Source organism: Mus musculus, chromosome 11 (assembly GCF_000001635.26).
Source record: "Mus musculus strain C57BL/6J chromosome 11, GRCm38.p6 C57BL/6J".
NCBI lineage: Eukaryota > Metazoa > Chordata > Mammalia > Rodentia > Muridae > Mus > Mus musculus.
Window position 1 is genome coordinate 52,575,572 of NC_000077.6, and position 26,428 is coordinate 52,601,999.

Here is a 26,428-nt window from a genome sequence, read left to right on the forward strand (position 1 = left end):
CAAGTGAGATCCTACCAGCTTTTTATATGTGCCTTTTAATGACTTTGAGGGACACATGAGGGAGAAGAAAAAAAAAAATCCAGACGGCTCAGTTTCACCACCATGCTTTCAAAGTCATCCTGGAGGATACAAGCCAAGACAGTATGCTTAACTTTTCTCTTTAATTTTTTTATTTTATTTTTAATACTGCGAAGTTCACACAGAAGTCCCTTAACATCTGGGCTTCCAGCTGCAGGTGTTCTCGTTGGTTCCCACCCCACGCTGGCCCTCAAGCCTGGATGGGTTTTAGGACAGGATGATGAGAGCCATGTCTGGTAGCAGTTAATTGGCTTGGACCATCAGGACCTGACTCTGAGCTTTGCCAGATGTATTTCTGATTGAGAGATGTGCTCTATCTGAGCCTGCCTCAGGCTGTGCTCCGCCCCTGCCCACTCTCCTTGCATCTTATACTGGAGGTTCTACCCTGACTCTTTGGAGAAGCCACAGGTCCTTTTCAGTTGGAGATGGGTTGGGTCCGCAGTTACAACATTTATAGAAGTTGAATTCCTGAGGTGGTGAGAGAGATAAATATTTGACTATATTCAGAAGTTGAACCTCAGTAAAGACCTCATATTTACGCTGTAAAAATCAGATGTTCATGGAATAGAGGGACAGCTCAGTTGGTAAAGTGCCTGTCATACAAGCACAAGGATGTGAGTTCAGATACGTAGCACTTGTGCAAAAAGCCAGGCACCATGGTGCTAGCCTGTGATCGCAATGCTTGGGAGGTAGAGACAGGAGGATCCCAGGGGCCAGCCAGCCCAGCTGAAGCAAAGAGCTTCATGTACTGTGAGAGACCCTGTCTCAAAAAAGTAAGGCAGAGAGAGAGAGAGAGAGAGAGAGAGAGAGAAAAAAGAGAAGACTTCTAACATTGACCTCTGGCCTTACACACATACGTATTCATGCACTTGCACGTGCACACACACACACACACACACACACACACACACACACACACACACATGCTGAGAGGTTAGTATATAACCTAGCAAGGATTGGTTTGCCCCCACCCAGGGATCCATCCCATAATCAGCCACCAAACGCAGACACTATTGAATATGCCAGCAAGATTTTGCTGAAAGGACCCTGATATAGCTATTTCTTGTGAGGCTATGCTAGTGCCTGGCAAATACAGAAGTGGATGCTCACAGTCATCTATTGGTTGGAACACAGGGCCCCCAATGGAGGAGCCAGAGAAAGTACCCAAAGAGCTGAAGGGGTCTGTAACCCTATAGGTGGAACAACAATAAAAATAAATAAATAAAGGATTGGTTTGCTACTGTGTGGTAGGAAAGCTCTTTAGCTTAAGGAATTTGTAGTGTCTTGTGGGTGGAGACAAAGATGGGAACATCTGATGTCCTAGTTGCCATGAATAAATATTCTGAGAAAGCACTTATTTGGCTCAGGTTCCTGTCCATCATTGTGGGGATGTCGAAGCAGTAGATCTTGAAGCAGAGAGCAGGGGCTAATGCATGCATGCTAGTGCTCAGCTTGCCCCCTCCACTTTATACATCTCAGGATGTATAAAGCTTATCCTTTATACAGCTCAGGGAGTGGTCCCACCCATAGTTAAGATGGGTGTCCTCAACATCCAGCATTGAAGAACTCAATCAAGATAGCACCCCACCTCCCCACATTCGCTGAGGCTAATCTTAATCTAGAAAAGTCTTCACAGGGTACCTAGATGCCCTCTCCTGAGATATCAAGCTGACAGTTATTTGGCTGGGCAGGGGAGGTGGGTTTTAAGTGCCAAGAACTGAGGGCAGGAAGCCTGAGGACCAGAGGGCTTCAGGGTGGAGATGGAGATGGTCCTTCTAAAAGTGATAGCCTGAACATAAGAAGAAGTCATAATCTCAGCTGGGAGACATTGTCTCAGGTGTGAGCAGTTCCAACCTCAGTTTGTGACTTGGGTTTTCTTCAGTTGTCTTTAGGTAACTCTTAAAAGATACATCATTTAATTGGAGCTGATTTACAGTTTCAGAGGTTCAGTCCACTGCCATCGTGGCTGGAAGCATGGCAGCATCCAGGCAGACATGGTGCTGGGGAAGGAGCTCAGAGTCCTACATCTTGGTCCAAAGGCAACCAGGAGAGACTGGTTTCCAGGCAGCTAGGAAGGGGGTCTCAAAGCACATCCCAGTGCCATACTTCCTCCATCAAGACCACATCTGTTCCAACATGTCCACACCTCGTCATAGTGCCACTCCCCGGGCTAAGCAAACCACCACAAGGACTTTAAAAGTTACTTTTTACTTATCTTTATTTGAAATATTTATTTTCATTTAAAATTATTTGTATGTGTCTCTATGTGGGTATGTGCACATGGATGCCGCTGCCCTAGGATCCAGAAGAGGACATCGGATCCCCTGGAGCTAGAGTTGTAGGTGGTTGTGAGCCACCTAATATGGGTACAGGACACTGAACTCTCAGGCCCTTTGCAAGAGCAGCAAGTGCTCTTAACTGCTGAGCCATCTCTCCAGTCCTACATTGTGTGTGTGTGTGTGTGTGTGTGTGTGTGTGTGTGTATGTACATGCATATGTGCACATGTGTGCACATGCACTATGGTTCTTGTGTGGAAGTCAGAAGACAATTCTGTAGAGTCTGCTCTCCACTTTGACCTTCACATGGGTTCTGGGAATTGAACTCAGGTAGTTAAGTTTGTGCAGTAAGTATGACACCCTCTGAGCTGTCTCACCAGGCTTAGATTATGAAAGCAGCTGCCCAGCTCCCACATCCCAGAGCATGTTAGCTGTAAGAACTAAATATTAGTCTAGGCTTGCTGTTGGGAGACAGGACCAGAGAAGTACACTTCTACTCTCCTAAGGAGAAGCTTCCAGGTTGATGGGATGCTCATGCATATTTATGACGCTCATGCATATTTATGAAACTTAGCTCTCACATGTACGATATGGGTGTGATTGAGGGGGCCATACCTGAGACGTTTCCAGGACACTTGGGCAACTATCCCAACCCGGTGGGCAGAGAAGACAGGGCTTGGTCCAGTGAGACCTGCCTGCAGGCTTACTTGGAGTATTTGCCATCCCATCTGTGCTCAGCAGGTGGCTCCAAGTCCTGCTTGACTCCTTGACCGCTAAGAGCTCAAACTTCCCCGCCTTCACTCTGCAGCACCTAAGGGTCCCTCGGGAAAGAGCATTTCCTGTCCTCCATCTGTCCCCAGCACTGAAGGTCGAGTTCAGGAAGAGTTTCCTCCTGTTGTTTCTTGTCACTGTCCCCATCTGGGTTGCATTCGGAAGACAAATATGCCCAAGTGGGGGGTCGGTTCTCCTGAATTGGTTGCGCAGCTTTTGAGGGGTGGAAGCACAAATCATCAGGGCAAAACATACCGCGATATGGAAGCCTGCCCTTTTGTTTACTGACACACATCTCTGCCTCAAGCTATTTTAAAAATGACTATTTCATTTGCCAGGTGATAAAAGAATGAATAGAAATTTACCTGTGAGCGCCTCTATAATTGTATGCCTATCTGCAGTATGAATAGTGGAAACAAATTACCCACAATGGGCCAACTCTCTGCTTTCCTAGGACTGTGTGTTCTATTCTTCCTGTTCAATAGAGGATGCTGTCTACTCTACCAAATTAGCCAAACACAGATAATGTTGTCAAAGAACAGCTCCATTAGGTTTCACAGAAGCCTGACACCAATATAAAAAGCCGCCTCCCCTCGCACCGTCTCATCTTCAGGTTTTTTTTTTTTCTACGTGACTCAAAAAATAAATTTGTTTTGTGGGCCAGGGATGGTGGGTTTGACAGGTTTTCAGAACAGAAGATCAAAGGAAAGTTAGCTGTGTGGTCTGGGGGGTAATTCCACCGGACGGCATATCCTATGTAGGGAGGCAGGCCTTTAGCCAATCAGAAAGGACCTTCCAAGTGCAGCGTCAGGACCTGGGCCCCAGCTTGACTGTGACGTTGGCTCAGCTTGTGAGTTCAGCCACATGGAGATGAATCAAGTGACTACTACTAAGAGAACACATTAGGAAGAAAACCGAGGCCCAGGTCAGCTGTGGTGGTGCTCAAATACCAACCAGCAACAGGGTGGGACCCAGTTTCCACTGGGCCACTGCGGAACTGGGCAGCTTCCGTGAGAGAGGGGGCTGGGAAAGGACTTCTTCCACAGCACAGTGTAGGTCACTTCACCATTCGCCCGAGCCCGAGAAACCCGAGGGTGAGAATCTTTTTCATTTTGCTTATTTTCTTTCTCTTTTTTCTTCTAAAATACAAGGCACAATGACAGAAAACCTTTTAAAAAAACATTGCCACAACTACACCTTTCTGGTAGACCGGCTCCCACTCTGCACACTTCTTTGCATATGTATAACCCCGCCCCCTCTCTGTGGGGCAATGGACTATGCATAGACAGCCTGGTCTCTAGTGGAGCCTAGGTCTTGAACCCCGATGGAACCCGGTGGGTGGTGATTTTTTTCCACCTACATGGGACAGAAGGCGTTCGATCATGTCTCCTGCCCCTGGCTCCTGTTGAAGTTACCGCTCCCACAGCCCCCACAGGAGAGGCATGTGGCTAGCAGTCGCGTAGACAATGTCCCAAGCTTCTGGCATTCTAGCTAGACTCCTCCCCACAGTTACCTAGCTACAGCAAGATAGCAGCCTACTATAAAAGGGGCTGCTTGGCCCCTCCCCACTCTCTAAGTTTTCTTACTCTCTAGCCCTCCTTCTTTCTCTTTCCCTCCCCACCTCTCTCTCTCTTAAGTTTTTACCTTTCTTACTCTCTAGCTCTCTTTCATCTCTTTCCCTTCCCCCTCTCTCCACGTGGCCATGGCCAGTCTCCTTCTCTATTTCCCCCTGCCTTTCTACAATAAAGCTCTAAAACCATAGACTGTCTGTTCATCAAGGCCCGCTGTGCTTGAATGATGGGATAGGCTTTCTCCTAACGAGCCTTGTCTAATCTCCGGACAGAAGGCCTTCCTACACTACAGCCATGGACGGGACTAAGGACTCTCACCTGCGTGGGAACCACCAAGCACCCCCCACTCCCTCTGCCCTCTTCCCTTATCTCTGGGCTGAGTGCTGCCCCGGGGCCCCTACTCTGTTCTCAGCTCATCTGCTGTATCCAGAGTGGGATGCCGGAGGCTGAGAACCTGGTAGCTGGGGCTGCCCCTTGTCCACCACCTGTTGTGTGGGGTCAGTGGCCTAACATAGCCAGATGCCTATCAGGGGCCCTGTGGAAAGTGTCTGGCAGTCCTCCTGCGTCCACCCACCCAGAACACCAGAACTCTGACAGGCTCTCTTCTACTCCCCTCCTTCCCACACAGCCATGGCCCTGCACCTCTTTTTTCTTTCTTTGGCTGGAGCATGGCACAGGCCTCCCTTATGAAGTATATATACTAAGTTGAGACAGGTGAAGAGGATCTTGGATAATAAGGGAAGAGATAATAAGGGAAGATGGGAGGCAGGATCCTTATGCGGAACAACACACAGTATTGTCCATGTCACAGGCTCTTTCTGTGTGTCTGTTTCCATCTCTCTTCTCTCTGTCTCTTGTTCTTTCTCTCTGTGTCTCTGTCTCTGTCAGTCTGTCTCTCTTTGTCTTTCTCTCTATCTGTCTCTCTTTGTGTGTGTGTATGTTCTTAGCCATAGTATACCTATGCATTCAAGTTCACTTACCTTTTTTTTTTTTTTTTTTTTTGGGTTTTTTGAGACAGGGTTTCTCTGTATAGCCCTGGCTGTCCTGGAACTCACTCTGTAGACCAGGCTGGCCTCGAACTCAGAAATCCGCCTGCGTCTGCCTCCCAAGTGCTGGGATTAAAGGTGTGCACCACCACTGCCTGGCTTAAGTTCACTTACCTTTTTCTGGTGTGATCTTATAATCGTTTGCTCTGTTTCCAATGATCAGTCTTCAGCCATGCTGCTTTGATTGCTATAGCAGGCATACACTCCATCAGTGTTGCAATTTCGGTAGCTCCCTAGGACCATGTATGATGGTTTATGTTGATTGTCCACTTGACGGAATCTAGACTCACCGGGGGAGAACTCTCTGGGACGGTCTGTGACACGTTTTCTAGACTAGGTCAATGGAAGTGAGAAGACCCAGCAGTCTGTGGGCTGGGGATCTGAATTGAGCTAAAAGTGGCTGGGCATGAGCATTCATGGCTCTCTGCTTCCTGATCATGGATGTTCTCTTAAAGTTTCTACTGCTGTGATGAAATGCCACGGTCAAAAAGCAACCTGGGGAGGAAAGGGTTTTCTTGGCTTAAGCTTCCACACTGAAGTCCAGCATTGGAGGAAGTCGGCATAGGAACTCAAACAGGGCAGAAACATGGAGGCTATGGAGGGTGCTGCTTACTGGCTTGCTCAGCCTGCTTTCTTATAGAACCCAGGACCCCCAGCCCAGGGATGGTACCCAAAGTGGGCTGGGTTCTCCCTCATCAGTCACTAATTAAGAAAATGCCTTATGGCTGAATCTTATGGAGGCATTTTCTCAGTTATGTTCCCTCTCCTATGACTCTAGCTTGGGTTTAGCTGACATGAAGTGACCAGCACATGCAGAGTGACCAGCTACCTCCTGTAGCTGCTATTTATACTTTCCCTGCCATGTTGGACTGTGTCCTTGGAACTGTAAGATCAAATAAACCCTTTTTCCTTGGGTATTTTGTTTTAACACAAGTGACTAATACAGAAAATTGGTAGCAAGAAGTGAGGTTGTTACTGTGGTAGAACTGACCATGTGGTTCTTGGACTTTTAAAAGTGGTTTTCAGGAGAAATGTAGAAGAGTTTGGAACTTTGCACTAGGAAAGCATTAAATGCTGTAAATTGAACTTAACCAAACTTTCTGGTGAGGGCTTAGAAGACGGAAATACTGAAAAATGTGGACAGTGGAGGCCCCATTTGTGATGTGTCATGGAGGAACAAAGATTCTGTCAATAAGAGGATGGGAATACTCTGACAAAGAATCTTGCTAGATTCAGCCTGTGTCCCAAGAGATTCAGTGACTTTGAATTTATAGGCAATGGACCAGTTCCCTTGACTGAAGAAGTTCCCAGACAGAATAGCGTTTAGGCTGTGTCATGGTTATTAGTGGCAGCTGGCATCCAGGTCTACAGTGAAGTCTTTCAGAGAGTAGAGCAGAAAATTAAGAAAGATGTCAAGTTTGGTGAGAAGAGATGTGTGACCAACTTTAAAGTTCTGGATAAGGAGAACAAAGATGACAAATTATTTATGATTCTTAAAGAGAGCAATGGAATTAAAATTTGTACCTGACACTCTGAACAGGGACAACAGAAAAGGTACCCTGAGGGTACGATCCCTCATTGAAGGCTCCGCCTTGTAAATATGTAAATTGATTAGGAAGGAGAGAACCTAAACAGAGATGTTGTTGGAGGGGTTCCATGCTCAGGAGCCTCCTCTTAGCACACAAAGGCCCAGGAGACTGTGGTTCAAGGGGACCGACCGTGCTCCATCCCAAGCTGGCAGCCCAACTTGGCAATATTGCCCAGTTGGTACTAACCTTGTTTTATAAGCATTAAAGAAGAAGGGATGAGGAGTTGGAGGGCTGCCTTAGTAGTGGAGAACACTTCTTGCTCTTCCAGAGGACCAAGTTTGCTCTTCCAGAGGACCAAGTTTAGTTCCCAGCACTCATAGCCCATGGCTGCTGGCCATCTGTCACTCCGGATTGTTTGGATCTGATGCCATTTTTCTAACCTCTTATACACACACACACACACACACACACACACACACACATAACAAATGTTCATACATACACACATACACACCACATGCCACATGTTCATACACACACACACACACACACACACACACACATACATGGAAGTAAAACTTACAGTAAATCTATTTTAACAAGATAAAACATTGACGGGGTCATGGAGTCTTGGATCACAGTTCCAGAGGGCCACTGAAGCTAGTGTGTGGCAGAATCCCTGCAAGGATGACATGGGAGAGTGTTGTTTAAAGCTGAGAGATCAACCCCAAGACACAACAGAAACTTTAGGTTGACGAAGATATCAAAACCATAGAATTTCTTCCAAGGAAAGTTGAAGGCACAGAGTAGAGCTGGTTGGAGAGAGGTGACATGTGTGCTGCAGGTGGCTCTTTGGAGCCTGTACAATTCCATCATAAGCCTCACATGCTGGCTACAGAGCTGCAGGACTTGGTGAGTTTTGGTCTTGCTTTGGTATGATCACTCCTTGTTAAATCTTCATCCTTCCCTTTTGGGATGATAATGCTTTCCCTGTGCCACTGGTTATTGCAAGCATGCAACTTTTGATTATTTTTTAATTGTTTGGGGGCTCACAGTTAAGAGATTGCTTGAAACTCAAAGTAGACTTAACACATACTTTAGAACACCTTGGAGACTGTTAAGGACTGGGAGGGCTTTGGAAGTTGTATGGAAGGCATTTTTGTATTCTGAGAGGGCCATAAGCCTACAGGAGCAGTGGATGGAAGGCTGTGGCTTAAAGTGGATATGTTTAGGTGTCAAGTTGACAGGGTTTGGTAGGCTTATGATGATGTCGGTTGTCAACTAGACCGAACCTAGAATCACCTGGAGACAAATAGCCATTCAAGCGTCTGAGGGGTGGGAAGAACCACCATAAACTTAGCAACACTGTTGTATAGGCTGAGACTCTGGGTTGCATGGAAAGGAGAGGGTAGGCTGGAACTAGCATCAGTCTCCCTCTACTTCCTAAACACAGACACACGGTGGATGTGACCAATCTTAAGCTCCAGCTGCCATGACTTTTCCACCATGATGGACTTTATACCCTTAAGCTGTGAGTCAGAATAAATCCTTCCTTTCCAAAGATGCTTTTGTCAAAGCAAGGAGACAAGTCACCAACACAGCCACAGGAGTGTTGTGACTTTCCCTAGAGTTCTAGGATGGAGCCAACTTTTCATCTAGGCAGCTTGGGAGGAGTCCTGGCCTTGTGGTCCTGCTCACTCCTTTAGACAAATGGAACCAAGAAGCCCTTGAAGCATTTCAAGAAGAACGGGATGGAGTAAAGTGAGGTAAAGGCTTACCCAAGTGCTCGGGGTGGGGCAGGAGGGAGCAGAGAAGATTGAGCCATGTTTAGGAAACCCAGAAGTACAGGAAGCTCTGAGGTGGCTGCAGCTCCTGATGCCGATGGCCTAAAACCTCCGAGCAGGAGTTGCTCAGCGAAAACCAGAAAGCTCCTGGCAAGGCCCCTAACCACCCACTCAGAACACTTGCTTGACAATCAGGGCTGCTTCTCAGATCTCGTATGAGTGCTCCTCTCACATGAGTGAGTGCTCCTCACTGGCAGAACCTCTCTAGAACCCTGCTGGTTGACAACTTGGCACAAGATGATGGGGCATGTTGACTGAAAGGATGAAAGACAGGGAGGAGTACCCCATATAGGGGCACCCCATTCACACACACAAGAGTGAGTGGTTGGCCTGTGGAGAATCCATTCCTGTTTAGAAGGCAATCCTATCTCTCCCTAGGCCTGGAGGAATGGAAACTATGTGTCTTGTATGTAGAACTTCTGATTCCAGAATAGAGGAGACAGTGTGGGAAGAAGTATTTCCTTCTGGGGTGCGTGAGGTATAGAGACTGGTCACAGTGGTGATTACTCTTCTTCTCCCTTCCTGGGCACTGCCAGGTCTATTCACAGGTTCTGTCTTTTCTTTTTTTCCCCCAGTGGCTGTAATAAAACACTGTGATGAAAATAATTTTTATACCATGGTGTAGAAGTCAGAACAGCAGGAACTTGAGGCTGCTGGTCACGTTGCATCCATTGTCAGGAATCAGCAACAGATGCTTTCTAGTGCTCAGCTCATCTTCTTCTTTGTATACAGTGCAGGATTCTAACCTAGGGAATAGGACCACTCATAGTGGGCATGCTTTCTACCTCAATTAGCCTACTCAAGATATCCCTTGATTATTGACAATATTTCAGGTGTGCCTGAAAGATTGTCTCCTAGGTGAGTCTGGACCTTGTTGACAGTGAACACTAAAAGTCACAGGCTCTAAAATTATTAGTCCAGGGGTTAAAGAGGCAAGTTCATTCAGAGATATCTTGGTTGGTTTAGGCAGCTCCTATGGAGAAACACTATATTCTCTGATTCTTGCTTTTAAAGAGCAAATTCAGAGGCTTCCTTCAGGCAAGGCTGGATCCAGCAACAAATGTTTTTTCTTTCTTTTCCCACTTTCTCTGATTGCTTAATCTCCCTGCATTCAGGTGGGCTTCTGTCTTATTGCATTGAAAATGGCTAACCACTTGCAGCTTGGCACACCAGTGGAACGAAATCTTCCTTTAGATGTATGAACCAAGAGACCTGGAAATGATTGGCCTCACTCTATTGTATTCAATTAGATCCATAACAGTAGGGAGTTTCAGTTCTGTAATTGTTTCAGCTTGGACTCACACCAATCTCTGTGCCATAGGCTGGGTCTGGGAGGAGGGGCCTATGATTGACAGCTTTACAAGACCATTAGTTGATGCAAGGTTTGGGACTGAAGGAGAAGGCCAGCTGAGTATCAGCACTTTCCTCTTTCTTGTTCCTGACTGGGAACAAAATGTGACCAGCTCCTCACCGTCCTGTCATAGCTTCCAGGCCATAACGGACACAGCCTCTTTGTACATCTCTCTATTCTGCAGCTCAGCAATTTCCTACTTGGGCATACATTTCTTCAGTCAACATTTACCGAGAATACCCTGAGTGCTCTGGGAGTATCCTCAAACCAAACAAATGAAGTTCTTTAGCAGAGCTGACGATCCGCAGAGGAGTCAGGTACAGGACTAAAAACCAAAGACATCACCCAAAGGGCTGACAGGACTCAGCATCAGTCGCTTTTCTCATTACTGTGCGCTGCAAAATACCCGACAAAGGCCATTTAAGGAAGGTAGATTTACGCTGGCTGGCAGGTGGCGGTGCACATCTTTAATCCCAGCACTCAGGAGGCAGAGGCAAGCATATCTCTGAGTTCAAGGCCAGCCTGGTCTACAGGAGGGAGGTTTTATTCTGGCTCGCAGTGTGAAGGTCCAGGCCATCGGAGTGGGGGACGTCACCACAGTAGGAACTTGAGGCTGCTGGTCCTAGACATCCTCAGTCTTGCAGCTGGCAGAGGGGCTCAGCTTGCTTTCTCCTTTGTATGCAGTGTGGGATCCTACCCCATAGGATGGTGCTCCCCACACAGAAGGTGGGTATGTCCCTCTTCATTTAAACCTCTCTGGAAACCGTCTCACAGACACCCCCTGAGCGGTGGGGCTCCTGGGTAAACCCACCCAGTCAGGTCAACAAGACAATGAAGAATCATCATCTCTGGAGGTGAAGCAGGGAGTGTTTAGAGAAGCCAGGCTGGCTGCCCAGGATGCTAAGGAGGGCAGGAGGATGGGGCAGACTGGGAATGCTGAGGGAAAGGAATGAGGAAAGAGGAAGCCTGAGTGTGGAGCACCAGGTCTGAGGGAAAGTGGCTGGACATATTGATGGAGGCTCACTATCCTAGGGTCCCCACTTGCCACTCCAGTTCTCTCTAGTGTGGGAATACAGTCTGCCCCTTTAGAGTGCTCCACAGTGAACATGAGGGAAATGGCCACTGCCTGCTGACCCATGCCCCTCTGTCTCTGCAGCATCCAGCCCAGCTGGCAGGGCAGGGATTGGCTCCTGTAACTTTAATTTTTAAAAATCTTATCTTTAAGGATGGTTTTTAAACATTTTAATCTTTCTTGTAGCCCACCACCCACACCAGAGGTAGTGAAAAAGAAAGGTTCCAGGGTAGGAAAGTGGACCTGTTTAGAAAGGTTCTTTGGAGCAACTCCCATCTGTGTTGTCTGGAAATCAGCAGTTCAGTTCACAGGTTAGCAGCAGCCGCAGCAGCAGCAGCAGCAGCAGCAGCAGCAGCAGCAGCAGCAGCAGCAGCAGCAGCAGCAGCTCGATCCTCTTGCAAACACTTCACAGATTCACCAGCAGTCCAGTTCTGTACAGTTGTGCTAGCAACATCAGTGACTTGACCTATCAGAGCATCAGTCTTGGCTCCAGCCAGCAGGAGGGACCAGGAGGGACACACCAGAAGTTGTCAGCTGTGCCTCAGGGAAGCAAAGATCAGCGAAGACAAGAGACTCACAAGTGTGGCACAGCTAGCTATACCAGCAAGGCAAGCTCTGTCTCCATCACTCCAGCCCAACAAATGCAGCTCAACTTTGCAATGTAAGGCAGACCAATACATATGTGTTGTTAGCAAAGAATCCTTCATCACATGTCTTTCCACGTGTTTGTTATCCCCGAACATCCTTTCTCCTATGTCTGCTTCAATGAAACATTCCTTCATGAGTCTGCCTTAGTCTTTCACCTGTGTCCACTTCAGGAAAACACTTCTTCACGTGTTTGCCTCAGCAAACCACCATCCAACTGACTTTCCAAAGAACCCTTTAAGTTCTTTGGAATCCTTCAGGCTCCCTTTGCTGCATGTTGAAATGTGTGTCCTGGCACTGGTTGGAGGTGGGGTGAGACTTGGGTTTGCCAGATTAAGGAAGGAAGAGGAGGCAGGGGAGCCCTGCAGGTTTAGAAGTATAGTGGTGCAGGGATGGGAGGTGGTCCGCTCAGAAAGCCAGGCAGACTCTGGCTGGAGTCAGATTGAACAGAGGCTAGGCCAATGGCAACGCTTGTGGTTTTAGGAGGTGGCAGGGTAGTGATGGGGTGGTGACACACCTCTTGATGAGACCAGGGCTGAGAGAAGGTGGCTGGAGGAAAACGGTTCTCTCATGTGTGTTTTCCTCAGAAATTCTGGGTTCAGGAGACCCCAGGGGGAGCAATTGTACACACGGGGTGCAGCATGGACGGAGGTCATGGCTTGGATACCTGTGTGGTGAGGTCAGGAGAGGCCAGGCCTGGGTCCCCAGGCATAAACACTTTTGGAGGTTAGCGAGAGAAGGAACAGCCACCAAATAAGCCTGATAAATCACAGCAGCACTACACCCGCTGCAGATGTGTGCTCAGAGGACCCCTGGGCACCCTGGACCTGTCGCGGGGTGATGGATGATGCTCTTCCCCACCTACCCACCTTCTGCCTGTGCCTGCTTCCCACCGTCACGGAGGCAGTCCCTCGGGAGCAGAGCAAAGAGCTGAGCAGGCTCGCCACCGTGACAGCCTTTTAAAAGTGACTTTTCAAACTTCTTATAATTGTTGATTAAAAGGCCCATTGCCCCCAAAGGCTCTGTTTGTGGCAGAAGTAAAGCCATTTGAGGAGAAATTTCCGGGGAGGCGAAGGGTGCCGGTAAATTGGCCAGGCGGTATTCGCAGCTCCGGGTTTGTATTTTGAAAGCCATTAAAAGCCCCTAAGAAAGGGCTGCAAAGTAGTTGTTTTGAGAAAAGGAAAACCCTTTTGGGGGCGATGATAATGGCAGCTTTGGGGTCTGCAGAGGCATAGGAGGACCTGAGTCTTGGTACAGGTCTGTTCACCTCTGGCTTTGGCCAGGGAAGCAGTTCTTGCGTCTCTCTCTCTCTCTCTCTTCCTCCCTCCCTCCCTCCCTCCCTCCCTCCCTCCCTCCCTCCCTCCCTCCCTCCCTCCCCCCCCCTTGGTCCCTTGGTGAGTCCCTTTCTTTTCCCACCCTCACAGCTGCCTGGTCTAGAAAAAAAAAATTGCTTTGCACAGCACCTTACTTCCAGAAACCAATTCATTTTGTAAATGGATGCCTTTCCCTCTGGCTTCCTGCCCTTCTGTAGGACTCTCAGGACTCTCCCACCATGACACTGTGCCATGACACTGTCCCCCAAACCTCTGTGGCCCATGACAACTTCATGGGCTTATTTATGTCCATGACCCTTCATGTTATGATGTCATACAAGTCTGCAGATTATCCCCAGTGAGGTGAAACATATGGAGAGAGAGAGAGAGAGAGAGAGAGAGAGAGAGAGAGAGAGAGAGAGAGAGAGAGGGAGGGAGAAGAAACCTCAGGGTGCTGACATGGGATTTGTGCTCAGCTGACATAAAGCTGATTTTCTTCTTGCTGAGTGGCCAGGGTGCTGCAGTGAAACTGGTCCTTGGCACCCATGGCCTCTGTCCTGGCTTTGTTATGTGGTCTTAGCAATACAAATAAGAAGAATGAGTAGCATGGTACGTGAGCGCGCACGTGCCTGTGTGTGTGTGTGTGTGTGTGTGTGTGTGTGTGTGGCCTTTGACCTCTCTCTGAATGTCAGGGAGGAGTCAACCAGGAGAGCTGGGCCACTAGAAGCATCCTCCGTCTGAGAGACAGGCAGATGAGCTCACAGAGGGCTGTGGGGCACATAACCTCCCAGGTGAAGGTGGGCAGAGGGAAGACTATACACCTTCCCAGCAGTGAGCTCTGAGTGTCTTCATGTTTGGCTTTGCCCTTAGGGTCATGTCAGGTGGCAGACAAGAGGGCATAGCTGCTTTCCTAACAGGCATATAGGCTGGGCACATGACTGTGGCTGAACCAATCTCTGGTCTGGAGTCTCTCCAAATTCCCTTGTAGGTAATGGGGGGCCTCTGGTGACCTGAGATTTCCTTGTGCTCAAATCAGCTTGGCGTGAGAATCAAGACCATTTCTGGGTGGTGAATCTGAGCCTCCCTGGAGAAGAGGCAGGGTTTCCCAGCTTCTCAGAGGGCCTTGATCCCTGGGGGCTCTTGTGTCTCTTGTTGGAGCCTTCTAAGCTCAGATTCCATAAGGCCCCTTTGGTCCTATAAGAAGCTTTGGAGGAATTACCTGTGGCAACCAAGTGATACTGGAAACAGCCCGTTCTGTCCTTTCTTCCAGGAGATTCGAAAGGGCACAAACATTTCAAAGTAAAAGAAACCTTCCTTAATCCTGTGGTTTTTATACTTATTTAACCACAGATTCTTTTGGGGAGAGGGCTGCAATACAAGGTCTCTCTATATGGCCCTGGCTGTCCTAGAACCCACTATGTAGACCAGGCTGGCCTTGAACTCACAGAGATATGTCTGTCTCTGCTTCCTTAGTGATAAAAGACATGAGACACCACATTAGCTGTGACTACATATTCGTTTTGTCCCAGAAAGTCAGGGGAAATCCTCTGAGAGTCTACACACCTTACTTCCTACTCTCATGGTAACTACCATATAGGCTGACCCACTAGCTCCCACAGTGACCCTTAGGCAAGCCAGTACCATCTGGCTTGCTGTGGCTTCCTCTGAGCTTTGGGAAGGCCTGCTAGAGTCACATATACATCTGCTCACACAGCCTTCAAGGCCCCTTTGAGGGTCTTATCAGGGACCTGTGATTGCGGGCTGATTGCTTCCTGGTTCAGTGGGAGCATCAGGCTGGACATTCACCTTCACAGCCAGATGGAGCTCACCCAGGACCAGGAAGCCCCGTGGAGGGGAGGATGTGAGCAGAAGCACTCCACCTGTCCACTCCCCTGCAGCAGCTCAGGTCCCCGGGCTGTTGGCTGCCTTGTTTTGCATATACTAATAAAATATTAAAGGAAATTCTCCCAGGTTTGAAAAATCTTTCTGTCAAGGTTTGAGGTGATGGTGCATAAATCCCTGGAACGAGAGAGAGGAGGGGAGCAGAGGTATAAGAGGAAGTAGCAGGGCCAGGGATAGCTTAGAGACTGTCATCTTATCCATTTTCTTCCTGCCGACCGAGGAAGCTGGGTCCTGCTGATCCAGAGTCTGGGAGGTCAGTGTTCTGATGAGTGCTTGGGAGAGCATGGATTGGGAGGGAGCCTTATAGTAAGTTATCCTTCAGCAGATTTGTTTCTTTCAGGGCTTGGGTTTTGTTTTTTTTCCTGACTGAGGCAGACAGGTGACCACGTGTTCTCTGAAGTGCGTCTTGGTTGCAAAATAGGATTCTGTTTAAAGCCTTCTCCTCACACACTCCCCCCGCTCCTCCCATTACTACCTTGACTCCAGGGAGAGCAGTTGAACCCATTGACTACTGAGGAAAAAAAAACGAGCTCATAGGACCCACTAGATTGGGGCCTACTGCAACCAAGACAAATCTCAGCTTTGTTGCTTATGGAGACAGTATAGTCTCACTAAAGGGCACTGTGGCCTAGGCCAGCCACATGTCTGAGCTAGGGACAGCTTCATGACTCAACTGGTGATGGATGTACTTGTAGTGTTGTATCTGCATCCTTTTGTGTGGGACAGGGTCTGCCCAGGGTACAAGATGTGTTCCTGGCTCGATATACAAACTCCTCCAAGGTCTCTCCAGCTTTGGCCCTGTACACATCTCTGACTTGGACAGACCGGTCTTGTTCCAAATCAGAGATGATTCCAGAATGGTCAGAGCATCTGTAAGATCTAAATGTGAGCCTTCCTGTGAAACAGCCACCACGTTCAAGGGCATATGCACATGAGTCTGCCTGAGAATGAATGCGTATCTCCCTTCGGATGATTGATGAACATCTCCTGTTTCCGTTTGCCAAGGCGGCTCAGAAGCGCATGAACAGATGGCTTCTTAGGAATTCCTCCAGGGAACTGGGCTTCTAAAATCCAACACCACGTGGAAATCAAACATGCAAATGAGAGAGGAAGTCAGGAAAGGAAATGGGTTGTCTTTCTCCTTTCATGTTCAAACCTAGATACAAGGCTGGTCAGAACAGGGTCTCCAAAATCCCTTGGTTCCTTCCCAACCTCAGGGAGACAAGGCACTGGTTATGGTGACTAAAGCCTATGATCTCAGCACCCAGGAGGCTGCACAAAAGATCTCCAGCTCAAGGCCAACTTGGGTGACATCAGAAGAACGTGTCTCTAAAATGAAAGAGGAAGAACAAACATGGGGCTATGTCTTATGTGGGTGGTTGACCCTGAGGGGCCTCAGAGTGAAGAGATGTGAGCCTGAGGGAGAGGTGTTCAATTCAACACCATGACTTTGCTTAAGCAGCTACATGTTCAAGTCCTGCACTGATACTGTATACAGTTGGGCCAGACGGTTTATGGTTCAAAAACAAAATTGTCAACTCAGAGCTGGGGAGATAGCTCAGTTGGTAAAGTGCTTGCCATGCAAATATGAGGACCCTGAGTTCAAGTCTAAGGCATCTCAGTTCTGGGGAGGTAGACATGGATGGGTCCCTGAGGCTTACTGGCCAGCCAGCATAGCCTACTTGGCCAGGTCCAGGCTAGTGAGACACCCTGTCTCAGATAAACAAGATGGATTGAAGTGGAAATTTCTGCTTTCTTTGGAGACTCCGTTGGGCCATGTGATATTTTTCTGGAAACTGTCTTATGAGAGGATGTTTTTGCTGAAGCAGACACGTGGGAGAATGTTTTGTTGAGAACAAACATGTGGTGTTTTTCTGGAAGCGCCTGGAAAAGGGGCATGTGATGTTTTGCTAGAGTGGACGCTTGAGAGAATGCATGATGTTTGGAAAGGGTATTAATAAAACTCAATATATAGTGGACAATGCTATGTGGGGTATACCTTCCCATTCTTTGCTGGTCATTGTTGGGCCTTGCTGATGCTGGTCTTTGCTGATGATGCTGTGTGGTATTGGTTCGCCTTGCCATTCATTATGGGTCATAGTTTGTCGCAGCTTCATAGAGAGGAACACACTAAAGAACTTCTGGTGGTGTTCCTGGAGATTCTATTCACTTCTGCAGACTTGGGAGAAACTCACAGTTTCTTCTGGATCAAACTGGTACTGCTGATTCCCAACTGGTGTTGCTGATTTGTGAATGGTGTTTGCAAGTGGATCGCGTTACTGCTGTTGATTTGTGTGAACTGATCTGCTGATATCCTGACAATGCAGATTGAATATACTCCAAAGAACTATTTTTAAACCAGTCCACATCCTCCTTTGCCCTATTAACCTCGCCTTTTCACTACCTCTGGTGGATGGTGAGCTAGAAGGGAGGTTAAAGCATTTAAGAACCCTTATTAAAAGTAGGCTTTGAAAAATATAAATCTACATGGATAGCACCTGAGGTTGACCTTTGGCCTTTACACTTGACCATGCGTGTATGTGTTAGTATGTATGTGTGTGTCTCTCTCACTTCTCTGAAAAGCATAACCTCTTAGAGTAACTGGGCTCCAGCCCTGATTTGTGATGCTGAACCTTGATAGCCTACACCACAACCTTCTACTCCCAGAGCCTTGTGTATCCTGATCTGGTTGTTGAAAGGATCAAATGAATAGTGCATTTCAGAGCTCTGTACAGTACTTGGGTTAGAATGCATGCTCCTGAACATATGATGTAATGCTTTGTACCAGTTCCCTGCCCCCTCAGCAGGGTCTTCCCCCAACATGAACAGGATGAAGAGGAGAGTAGCAGACATAGTTTGAGTTTTCCAAAAATTTCTAGGATCGTCATTGATAAGTTGAGCCTGGGGCTGGAACCTTTGAGTTCTTTTAGGAGCCCTGTCTCCACACCAGGACATCTCTGAGCATGTCTGAGGCTGTTCTGAGTGGGCCTCAGTGGTCTTGTTTCCTTTTGTCTGAGCAGAGAAAATATTTACTTTATCTTTAAAGTTTTCTCTTGCACTCCAGGAAGAGCCCTTCTAGAACCCCAAAGACTAGGAAAACCCTATAGATGCCCAGAAGTCTCCAAGGCCAGTCCATCTGTGAGGGAAGGTTCTCCCTTTCCAGTGCTCCGACCTTTCCCCTCCCACACAGAGTCCAGGTTTTATGGCATCATGCACACTCCATGGCATTTAGCTTTTCCTGTTTCTTTCCCCGAGGTTTGGTCCCATTAATGTTTATGAGCAAATAAAACTTGGATTGCTGCTTTGGGCCGTGGGACCACTGCTGGCTCTGGGAGGGATGCCTAATTGAACCTGTTCCTTGAACAGAGTCCTGCTTCCTCCACTTTCCTTGACTTCCACTGTGTTCTCTAAGAATATGGCCAAATATAGAGAAGATGTGAGAGCAATTGGGAAATTTGGCCTTCCTTGGGACTCCGTGTCATCAGTCTGTTCCCAGCTCTGAGTGGGGATTAAAGACAGTGAGATCTGGAGCTGCGGGAGGAACAGAAGGTGTTTGCTGTGTCCAGTCTCAGCCTGGATGAGCAGAGATGAGACCATCTTTGGGGACACATGAACCCTGAAGAGCAGGGCTGGTAGAGGTGAGTGACAACTCCTCATTTCTGTTTGGGGGAGCAAGAAATTGATCAACATAATGCATTGCTTCAAGGATACAAACCTGTGGGATTTGTGTGTAGTGTGTGGTGCCATGTCTCATATCATTGGAGTTATGGGACTCAGGGCTATGCCTGGCCTTTTATATAGGCGCTCTGGATTTGAACTCAGGTCTGTTTGCTTTCACAGCAAGTGGTCTTTCCCACTGAGCCATCTCCCTAACCTCCTGAAGTCCTTTATGGTAATGCTTTTATTCTTTACCACACGTTTCCTTCATTTTGGCTTTCTCTTGGGATCTGTTGCTAGAGAGTCGGTATCTTCTTTAGGTGCCATCATCCTAACTTGCTTTAAATATATGCTGTCTAGTGGATCAGCTGTCTCTGCCATCTACGGTTGGCTTTCTTGTAAGTAGCTCTTTCTCCCATAGAACAGTCTTGGGCATTTTGATCTGCACAATGGGCTTTGGTTCCAGATGAGTATTTTGGAGTTCTTAAGTTATAATAGATAACTTTGGGCACCGTAAGCGCTATAGTTGGGATCCAAGCATGGGTGGGACACACTGTCAACTCTTGGAGGTGTGGAAAAGAGCAAGGTGTATGGGAAGCTTACAGGTGCTGTCACTCTGATAACTGGGAATGGTGTCATTGCCAGGCATTTCCTCAGACATTGCCCAGGCTCTGGTGATGGCAAGGACCTCTGACCACTGGCAGCCCCAGTGATGGTAGGGGACCCGATGCATCTGTTGTCAGACCAGGCTGTGGTATGGACAGACACTGCATGGGTCGAGGTTGCACTGGGGACTACAGCAGTAGTCCTGACAGCAGTATACACAGACGGAATTAAGGACAGCAGGATGATGGTGGGGACCATGTGAACACTTGCTTTCAGTCACGCATTGATACAAATCCATTAAAAGTTTGCTACATTCTGCATCCTACAAAACAGGCACCAAAGTCTCTCGTCCTTAAGGGAGACCCCTCCCCACCCCCACCCTGTTCTGTGTGTGTTGAAGCACCAGTGTTCTGAGGCACCAGGCAACCCAGGTGCTGTGGCTGCAGTTGTCAGCTGATAGGTTCATGAGGGTGCACAGCTCTCCGGGAGACCACGGTGGGACAGCTGTGTGGTCACAGAGATGAAGCTTTCCAGGGCTCTCTGACTCTACAAGAGTGCTTGGACAGAGCTTTCTTCTCAAGTTGCCACCTAGCTACAGTGTAGCTTGGCTCTAGAAGTTGGTAGGATATGGGTGGGCTTCTTCTCCAAAGCCAAGCGACTGTGTTGAGTCCAGGTCAGTTCCTGGTGAGGCTGCAGGCCTGGGTGGCTGTGTGGCAATTTGGGAACTGCGATCATGAGCGACTACACCAGAGGAGCTTGGGCTTTGCCCTATCCCTGCTCACCCACAGCTAGAGTTCTGTGTGGTAGTTACTGGGGAAATTCACGTCTCCTTCTATGCTGTTGTCTCAAGACCTCTGAATCTTACAAGGCTCTAGCCTCTTTCATACTGAGACCCAGCTCCCTCCCCAGTCACTCACCTCAGGCTGACACTATCTACTGGGACTTTGGCTCTTATTTGTGGAGGAGGTGAGGTCTGGGTACCTCTATTCAGCTTTACTGGAATGGATGTTGTTCTTTGGTCCATCTTTTCTTCTTTTGAAACAGAATCTTTCACTGGCCTGGAACTTGCCATGTAGGCTGATCTGGTTGGCCAGTGATCTCAAAGGGCTCTGCCTCCCAGCTCTGGGATTATAAGCCGGAGTCACCACATCTTCCTTTTGGTTTGGTTTGACTTTTAGTGTGGGCTCTGGTTCTTGTGTTTCAAAGGCAAATACTTGATGGACTAAGCCATCTCCCTAGCCCCTAGGAAGGTTTCTTAATGACCACATGGGTCAAGAGAGAGGAGAATGTGAGGTGACTCTGTGGGTTTGGCCTCAGGTGCCAGGATCGAAAGGCTGTAGCTGTGTAATGAGATGGGGTTGCTAAGAGCTGCTTTAGCCTTGGTGACTGTCCTAGTTAGCTTTCTATTGCTTTAATAAGCATGATTACCAAAAGCAACCAGGGGAGGAAAGGATTTATTTCAGGGAAGTCAGGGTAGGTGCTCAAGGCAAGAACCTGGAGGCAGGAACTGATGCAGACGCCATGAAAGGTGCTGCTTACTGGCCTGCTCCTCATGGCTTGCTCAGCCTGCTTTCTTATGTAACCCAGGATCACCAGCCCAGGGTGGCACTGCCTACAGTGGGCTGGGTAGTCCTCTCTCAATCATAAAGTAAGAAAATTCCCCACAGACTTGCTCACAGGACAATCTCATGGAGAAATTGAGACTCACTCTTTCCAAATAAATCTGGCTTGTGCTAAATTGACAAACATACAAAATAAAACAAAACAAAAAATGCAACAACAACCAAAAACAACCAAACCAAAACAATAGCAACAAAACAAAACCCAAACCACCACCACTGCTGCTGCCACCCCCCACCCCACCCCCACCCCCGCTAGTCAGCAAGCACAATGAGGCTTAGCTCCCCTTTGACACAAGGAGGGTAGGTAGCTTTCTTTGAAAGGAATTCTAGAGAAAGGTCCATGCTAGGGCTGTAAATTTAGAGGCTGTCTGCCTCTAAGTGATGCCAGTACCAGAAGATGAGATGAGACATCTGTCCTGGCTGGTTTTGTGTGTCAACTTGACACAAGCTGGAGTTATCACAGAGAAAGGAGCTTCAGGTGAGGAAATGCCTCCATGAGATCCAACTGTAAGGCATTTTCTCAATTAGTGATCAAGGAGCGAAGAGCCCATTATGGGTGGTGCCATCCCTGAGTTGGTAGTCCTGATTCTAAAAGAAAGCAGGCTGAACAAGTCAGAGGAAGCAAACCAGTAAGGAACATCCCTCCATGGCCTCTGCATCAGCTCCTGCTTCCTGATCTGCTTGAGTTCCAGTCCTGACTTCCTTTGGTGATGAACAGCAATGTGGAAGTGTAAGCTGACCCCAGTGGATACCTGTGACTTGCTGGCCGAACAGTCTAAGTGACATAGCAAACCTCAGCTTCAGTTAAAGTCTCAAAAAAAAATGTGGATGAATATTAATCCAGCAACATAGGTGCTCTGAAAACAACCAAAGACCTTTTAGGTCTGTGAGGTAGGGTCTGCCCAACTCTCAGGAGAAAAGCTATTTAAGAGCAGCACAGGAAGAATGAAGGCAATTCAGCTGTGTGGAGTTGAGTTTGGCTCAGTTTCGTCAGATGAGTGCAGTGCAGTGGAGTTTAGTCAGTTCTGTGCAGTTTAGAGTGCTTCCTTTATGCAGTTCCATGCAGGTCCCCAGAGGCAGTTCTACCTGGATAGTTTTACAGAAACAGATTGCAGGTAAAGACAGAAAGAGCCAGAGAAGGAGAAGGAGCCAGAAGATTAGAAGAAATTGCCAGAATTAGTTTGTGTCCAAGCAGAACATTTCAGTGAGAAGCCAAGAGAATCCAGTTTGAATCAGTCATCCTGGAGAGGAGTTTGAGGCAGAACGGCTGAGTTAACCCAGCCAGCCAGAGCTCAGAAAGAGCTAGAAAGGGTGAGCTTATGCGGCAGTAAGCCTCAGAGATGACAATGACATATGGTGAATAAAATTTACTTTTACAAAAAAAAAAAAAAGTAGAGGGTTATAAAAGAAGTGGTTTGACATTGGCCTCCCTTGCATGGGTAAACTCTTTTGCACAAGCACGTATATGTACACCATGTGCTTCCAGGTGCCATACCTCCATGTAAAACACACACACACACAGCACATTAAAAAATCCTCAGGATATCATTAGAACATTCCTTGGCGTGTGTTATGAGGGTATTTCCTGAGGTCATTGGATACTGGGGTCCTGACCCAATGCGTGGATGAATCCCTTGATGGACGATAGGATGTGGTGAACTGTAAGGAGCAGGATCTCTCCGGGGGAAGGAGGTCCCTGAGGTGGGTTCCAGGACTGTCTTATCCCCACTCCTTCCCCCTTTCTCCCTTCTCTGCTTTCTAGTTGCCATGATGAGGAGCAATCTAGTCAGCTCCATTTTCCCCACCATGAGCCCAAATAAACAAGTTCAAGTTTTGAAATGTTCTCAGACTTGCCAAAGTAACTAGTGCAGACATCTAAAAGGTGTGGCCATGATCTGATAAGAGGCATGCTTTTATGAAAAGATACCCCAGGACCCCTCCCACCAGCACACACACACACACAGAGACACAGACACAGATACACACACACACACACACACACACACACGCACAGACACACACACACAGACACACACACACAGACACACACAGAGACATACACACCATGCCTGTGTGTATTACAAGGGTGAGTTTGGGAGAGAGGGACATCAGGTAGTACCTTAATCTTGAACTATAACCTTGCCGAAGTATGAGAAAAGACATGTCTTAGATTTAAGGCACGCAGCCTGTGCTATATTGTTCTGACAGCTCTGGCTAGCTGTGGTACCAGTCTTCTTAACAGCTGCTTTTTTTTTTTTTTTTTTTTTTTTTTTTTTTTTTTTTTTTTTTCTAAAAATGTGTTCTGCCAAGTTGCAGGTCCCTGCATTTTGGTAATTGGTCCCTCAAGGGGACTTCTGCCTTTCCCTCTCTAAACAATTCAATAGATTTGAATGGACCAGAAGAGCCATTGAACAATTATCTAGTGATTAGCTTCCGTGCAGAGTCCAGAGAGGATCGCTGGGAGAAAATTGGTAAATTCCTTTCATTCTTAATAAAACCCAACATTATGTTGCTAATGCCTGATATTAAGAGTTCAAAGTCATCTCTATACCATTGATCTTCAAAGGAAGAGAGTTCCTAATTTATTTGACAGGCCTGAAAATATGTGAGTTGTTGCTCCCTTCGGCTGGGGGCTTTAGGATACTCAAAGGATTTGTGAGGCTCCCAACTCTTGTCATTGCTGGTTCCTGATTCCCTTTGAATCAACAGGTTCAGTTGTAGCGCTCATTTCTCCTGAGCACCCCGAGAAGCCAGGACCTCTTCTGCGGGGTCTGAAACCTTTATTTTCATCTCTAGTCTGGCAAACAGCATGCTTTGATACAGTTTCATAGTGCTTGTATTGACGGGGAGACAGAGACGGTACCTAGCAACAGTCAGACTGTTAAAGGAGTGGATGTGTTCTGGAGGCGGTAATGTTTTCTCTCCCCTTCCTGAGAGAAACCCTCTCTCAATAAAAATGAATCGTCAACCGCTCTTGAAGCCCTATAAATTGATTTCGGCTCTGTCCATTTCAGGTGGCTTCAGTGTGAGAGACCCATATAAATCTCTTTCAGTCAGGGAGTGTTTAAAATGGCAAACTTCAGAGTAAAGGTTTAACAAAAACCATAAATAAAACTTCAGAAGTAATGGAAGTGTTTATAAGCATCTGTGGAATTCCACACAAGAACAATGAGCCTGCTTCCAGTGCCAAGAGATTGACTGAGGGGGTTGTATTTGCTGAGGGAGAGAGCATCCATCTTGATTTGGTCTTGGCTCAGGGATGGCTGAGCTTGGAGAAGCCACAGAGCTGTGATTAGTGCTGTGTGGCTGGGTCCCTGGAGAGAGAGAGAGTTCATCACGGTTGGGCAATGGCTGGTGCCAGAGCACTGGGCCTTGCCAAGGAACAGGACCCTGGGCTCTGTACCTCACTGCATGAATTTGAACTTCACCACTTCTGTTTCCTAATTCTGGGAACTTGAGCAAAGAATGTACCTTCTCAAGCCTTAGTTTTCTTACCTGTAAAATGGGAGCATTCCAGAAGTCCCTAGCTCTTGGGTGGAGACTTCACAGGATAGTGCCTGGGAACTGCTAGCTTAGTGCCTGGCCCTTCATCTCTCTATGTGGCAGCTGCTAACCTTTCACCATTGTCTTTGTCACCACCTGATGGGGCCAAATGGTGCTCCATAGCTGAGCTTTGCAAGTCTCTACTCCCCTCATCTCCCTCTTTCTTCCTCTAGGTGGTCAGTCCCCCTTGCTGTCTGTCCTTAGTTCATTTTCTAAACTTAAGGCTAGGTTTTCTCAGCCTCTGCCCTAGACTTCCATCCCTGCCTGGAACCTGTCTTGCTTCCACAGAGCACAGCTTAGTTTATGTCCCCAAACACAGCTTGGGTAGCAAATCCTTTGGTGGACTTTATAATCGGACATAGATCATTACCGATGGGACTCGGGCTTTACATAATATTTTAGGAGGTAGATAAATTAGATCATGAAAAGTGCATAAGGGACATCAATTATGCAGGAACCAGAAGAATTGTTATAAAGTGATCTGGCCTCAGTCTTTGCCCATGAAACATTTAACTGAGGCCATTAAAATAGAAAACATCTCTTGCTTGCTCCGTATGTCAGGAGGAGTGGGCTGGCCCAGATGCAGGCCTTGCCCTAGGGATGCTGGAAAGTACATGATGGCCTGCTTTTGCTGTGACACCTGAAAAGGGTCTCCTGGGTAGTGTAGGAAACTGGGACTGGGCTGGTTTGAGTAAAGAAGGATCTGGAGGCTCCGGGAGTGTGTGTGACCTGCTGGAGATCTAGGTGGTGGTTGCTTCTCTGGCTCCTGTGACCTAGGGTAGAAAGATGCATGTCTGAACAGTGTGGGAAGAGGGTCAGAGGTTGATGACGACCCCAGGGTTCTCAGGAACCACCCGAAGTGTCATGTTTGCCCTGTGTCCTCCATAGCAGCAGTGGAGTCTGACTCCGGTGCACTTCTGCTGGTCCTGGCAGATCTACCTGACCTTGAGGCTGCCAGTGACCATGGGCCTGTGAGAGAAGGCGTGTGTCATTGTGACCTTTTGGATAAACTGTCCATGCTGCCTTTCTCCACTAGGCTTCTATGATCACAGCTGATCCTAGCCTTGGCCCAAGCTACACTATCTGCCCCTTCTGCCCACCACGATTCTACCATCCTCTTACGGCCCTATGACCATGCCTTTGCCTTAGTTGTTGTTGTTGCTGTTGTTGTTATTCCCTTGCTGTGATCAAATGCCCTTACAAAGGGCAACTTGATGACGAAAGGGTTTATTTTGGCTGGTAATTCAAGGTACGGTCCCTTACCGCAAGAAGGCATGTCTGCTCAGTTTTTTCTTTTTATGTAGTCAAGACCTAAGCCCAAGTCTCCCATCTCAATTAACCTAATCAAGATAATGTTCCTAGGCATGCCCAGAGACTAACCTCATCAGACAGCTTCTTACAGGTGTGCTGAGAGGTTTGTCTCGTAGGTGATTCTAGACCCTGCCAAGTTGACAATCAGCATTAATCATCACAGTCTTGTCCTGGTCCCGGTGGTGTATTACTGTTGTATTACTGGGAGGTGTGTGGGGGTGGGGGTGGGGGTGGGGGTGGGGAGGGCCTTGCCCCTCCTCGCTATAAGCATGAGCTGGGCACATTGGTAA

General features: G+C 47.7%; 1 long non-coding RNA gene across 3 annotated transcripts in view; it reads left to right on the forward strand.

Moving 5' to 3' along the window:
- The first annotated feature begins 3,980 nt into the window (after nt 1-3,980).
- Nucleotides 3,981-26,428, forward strand: part of Gm30366 — an 84,302-nt gene continuing 61,854 nt past the window's right edge. For all 3 annotated transcript variants that reach the window (XR_388636.3, XR_003949547.1, XR_879838.2), the window contains exon 1: nt 3,981-4,220. This is a non-coding gene — a long non-coding RNA (predicted gene, 30366). The remainder of the gene's footprint in view (nt 4,221-26,428) is intronic.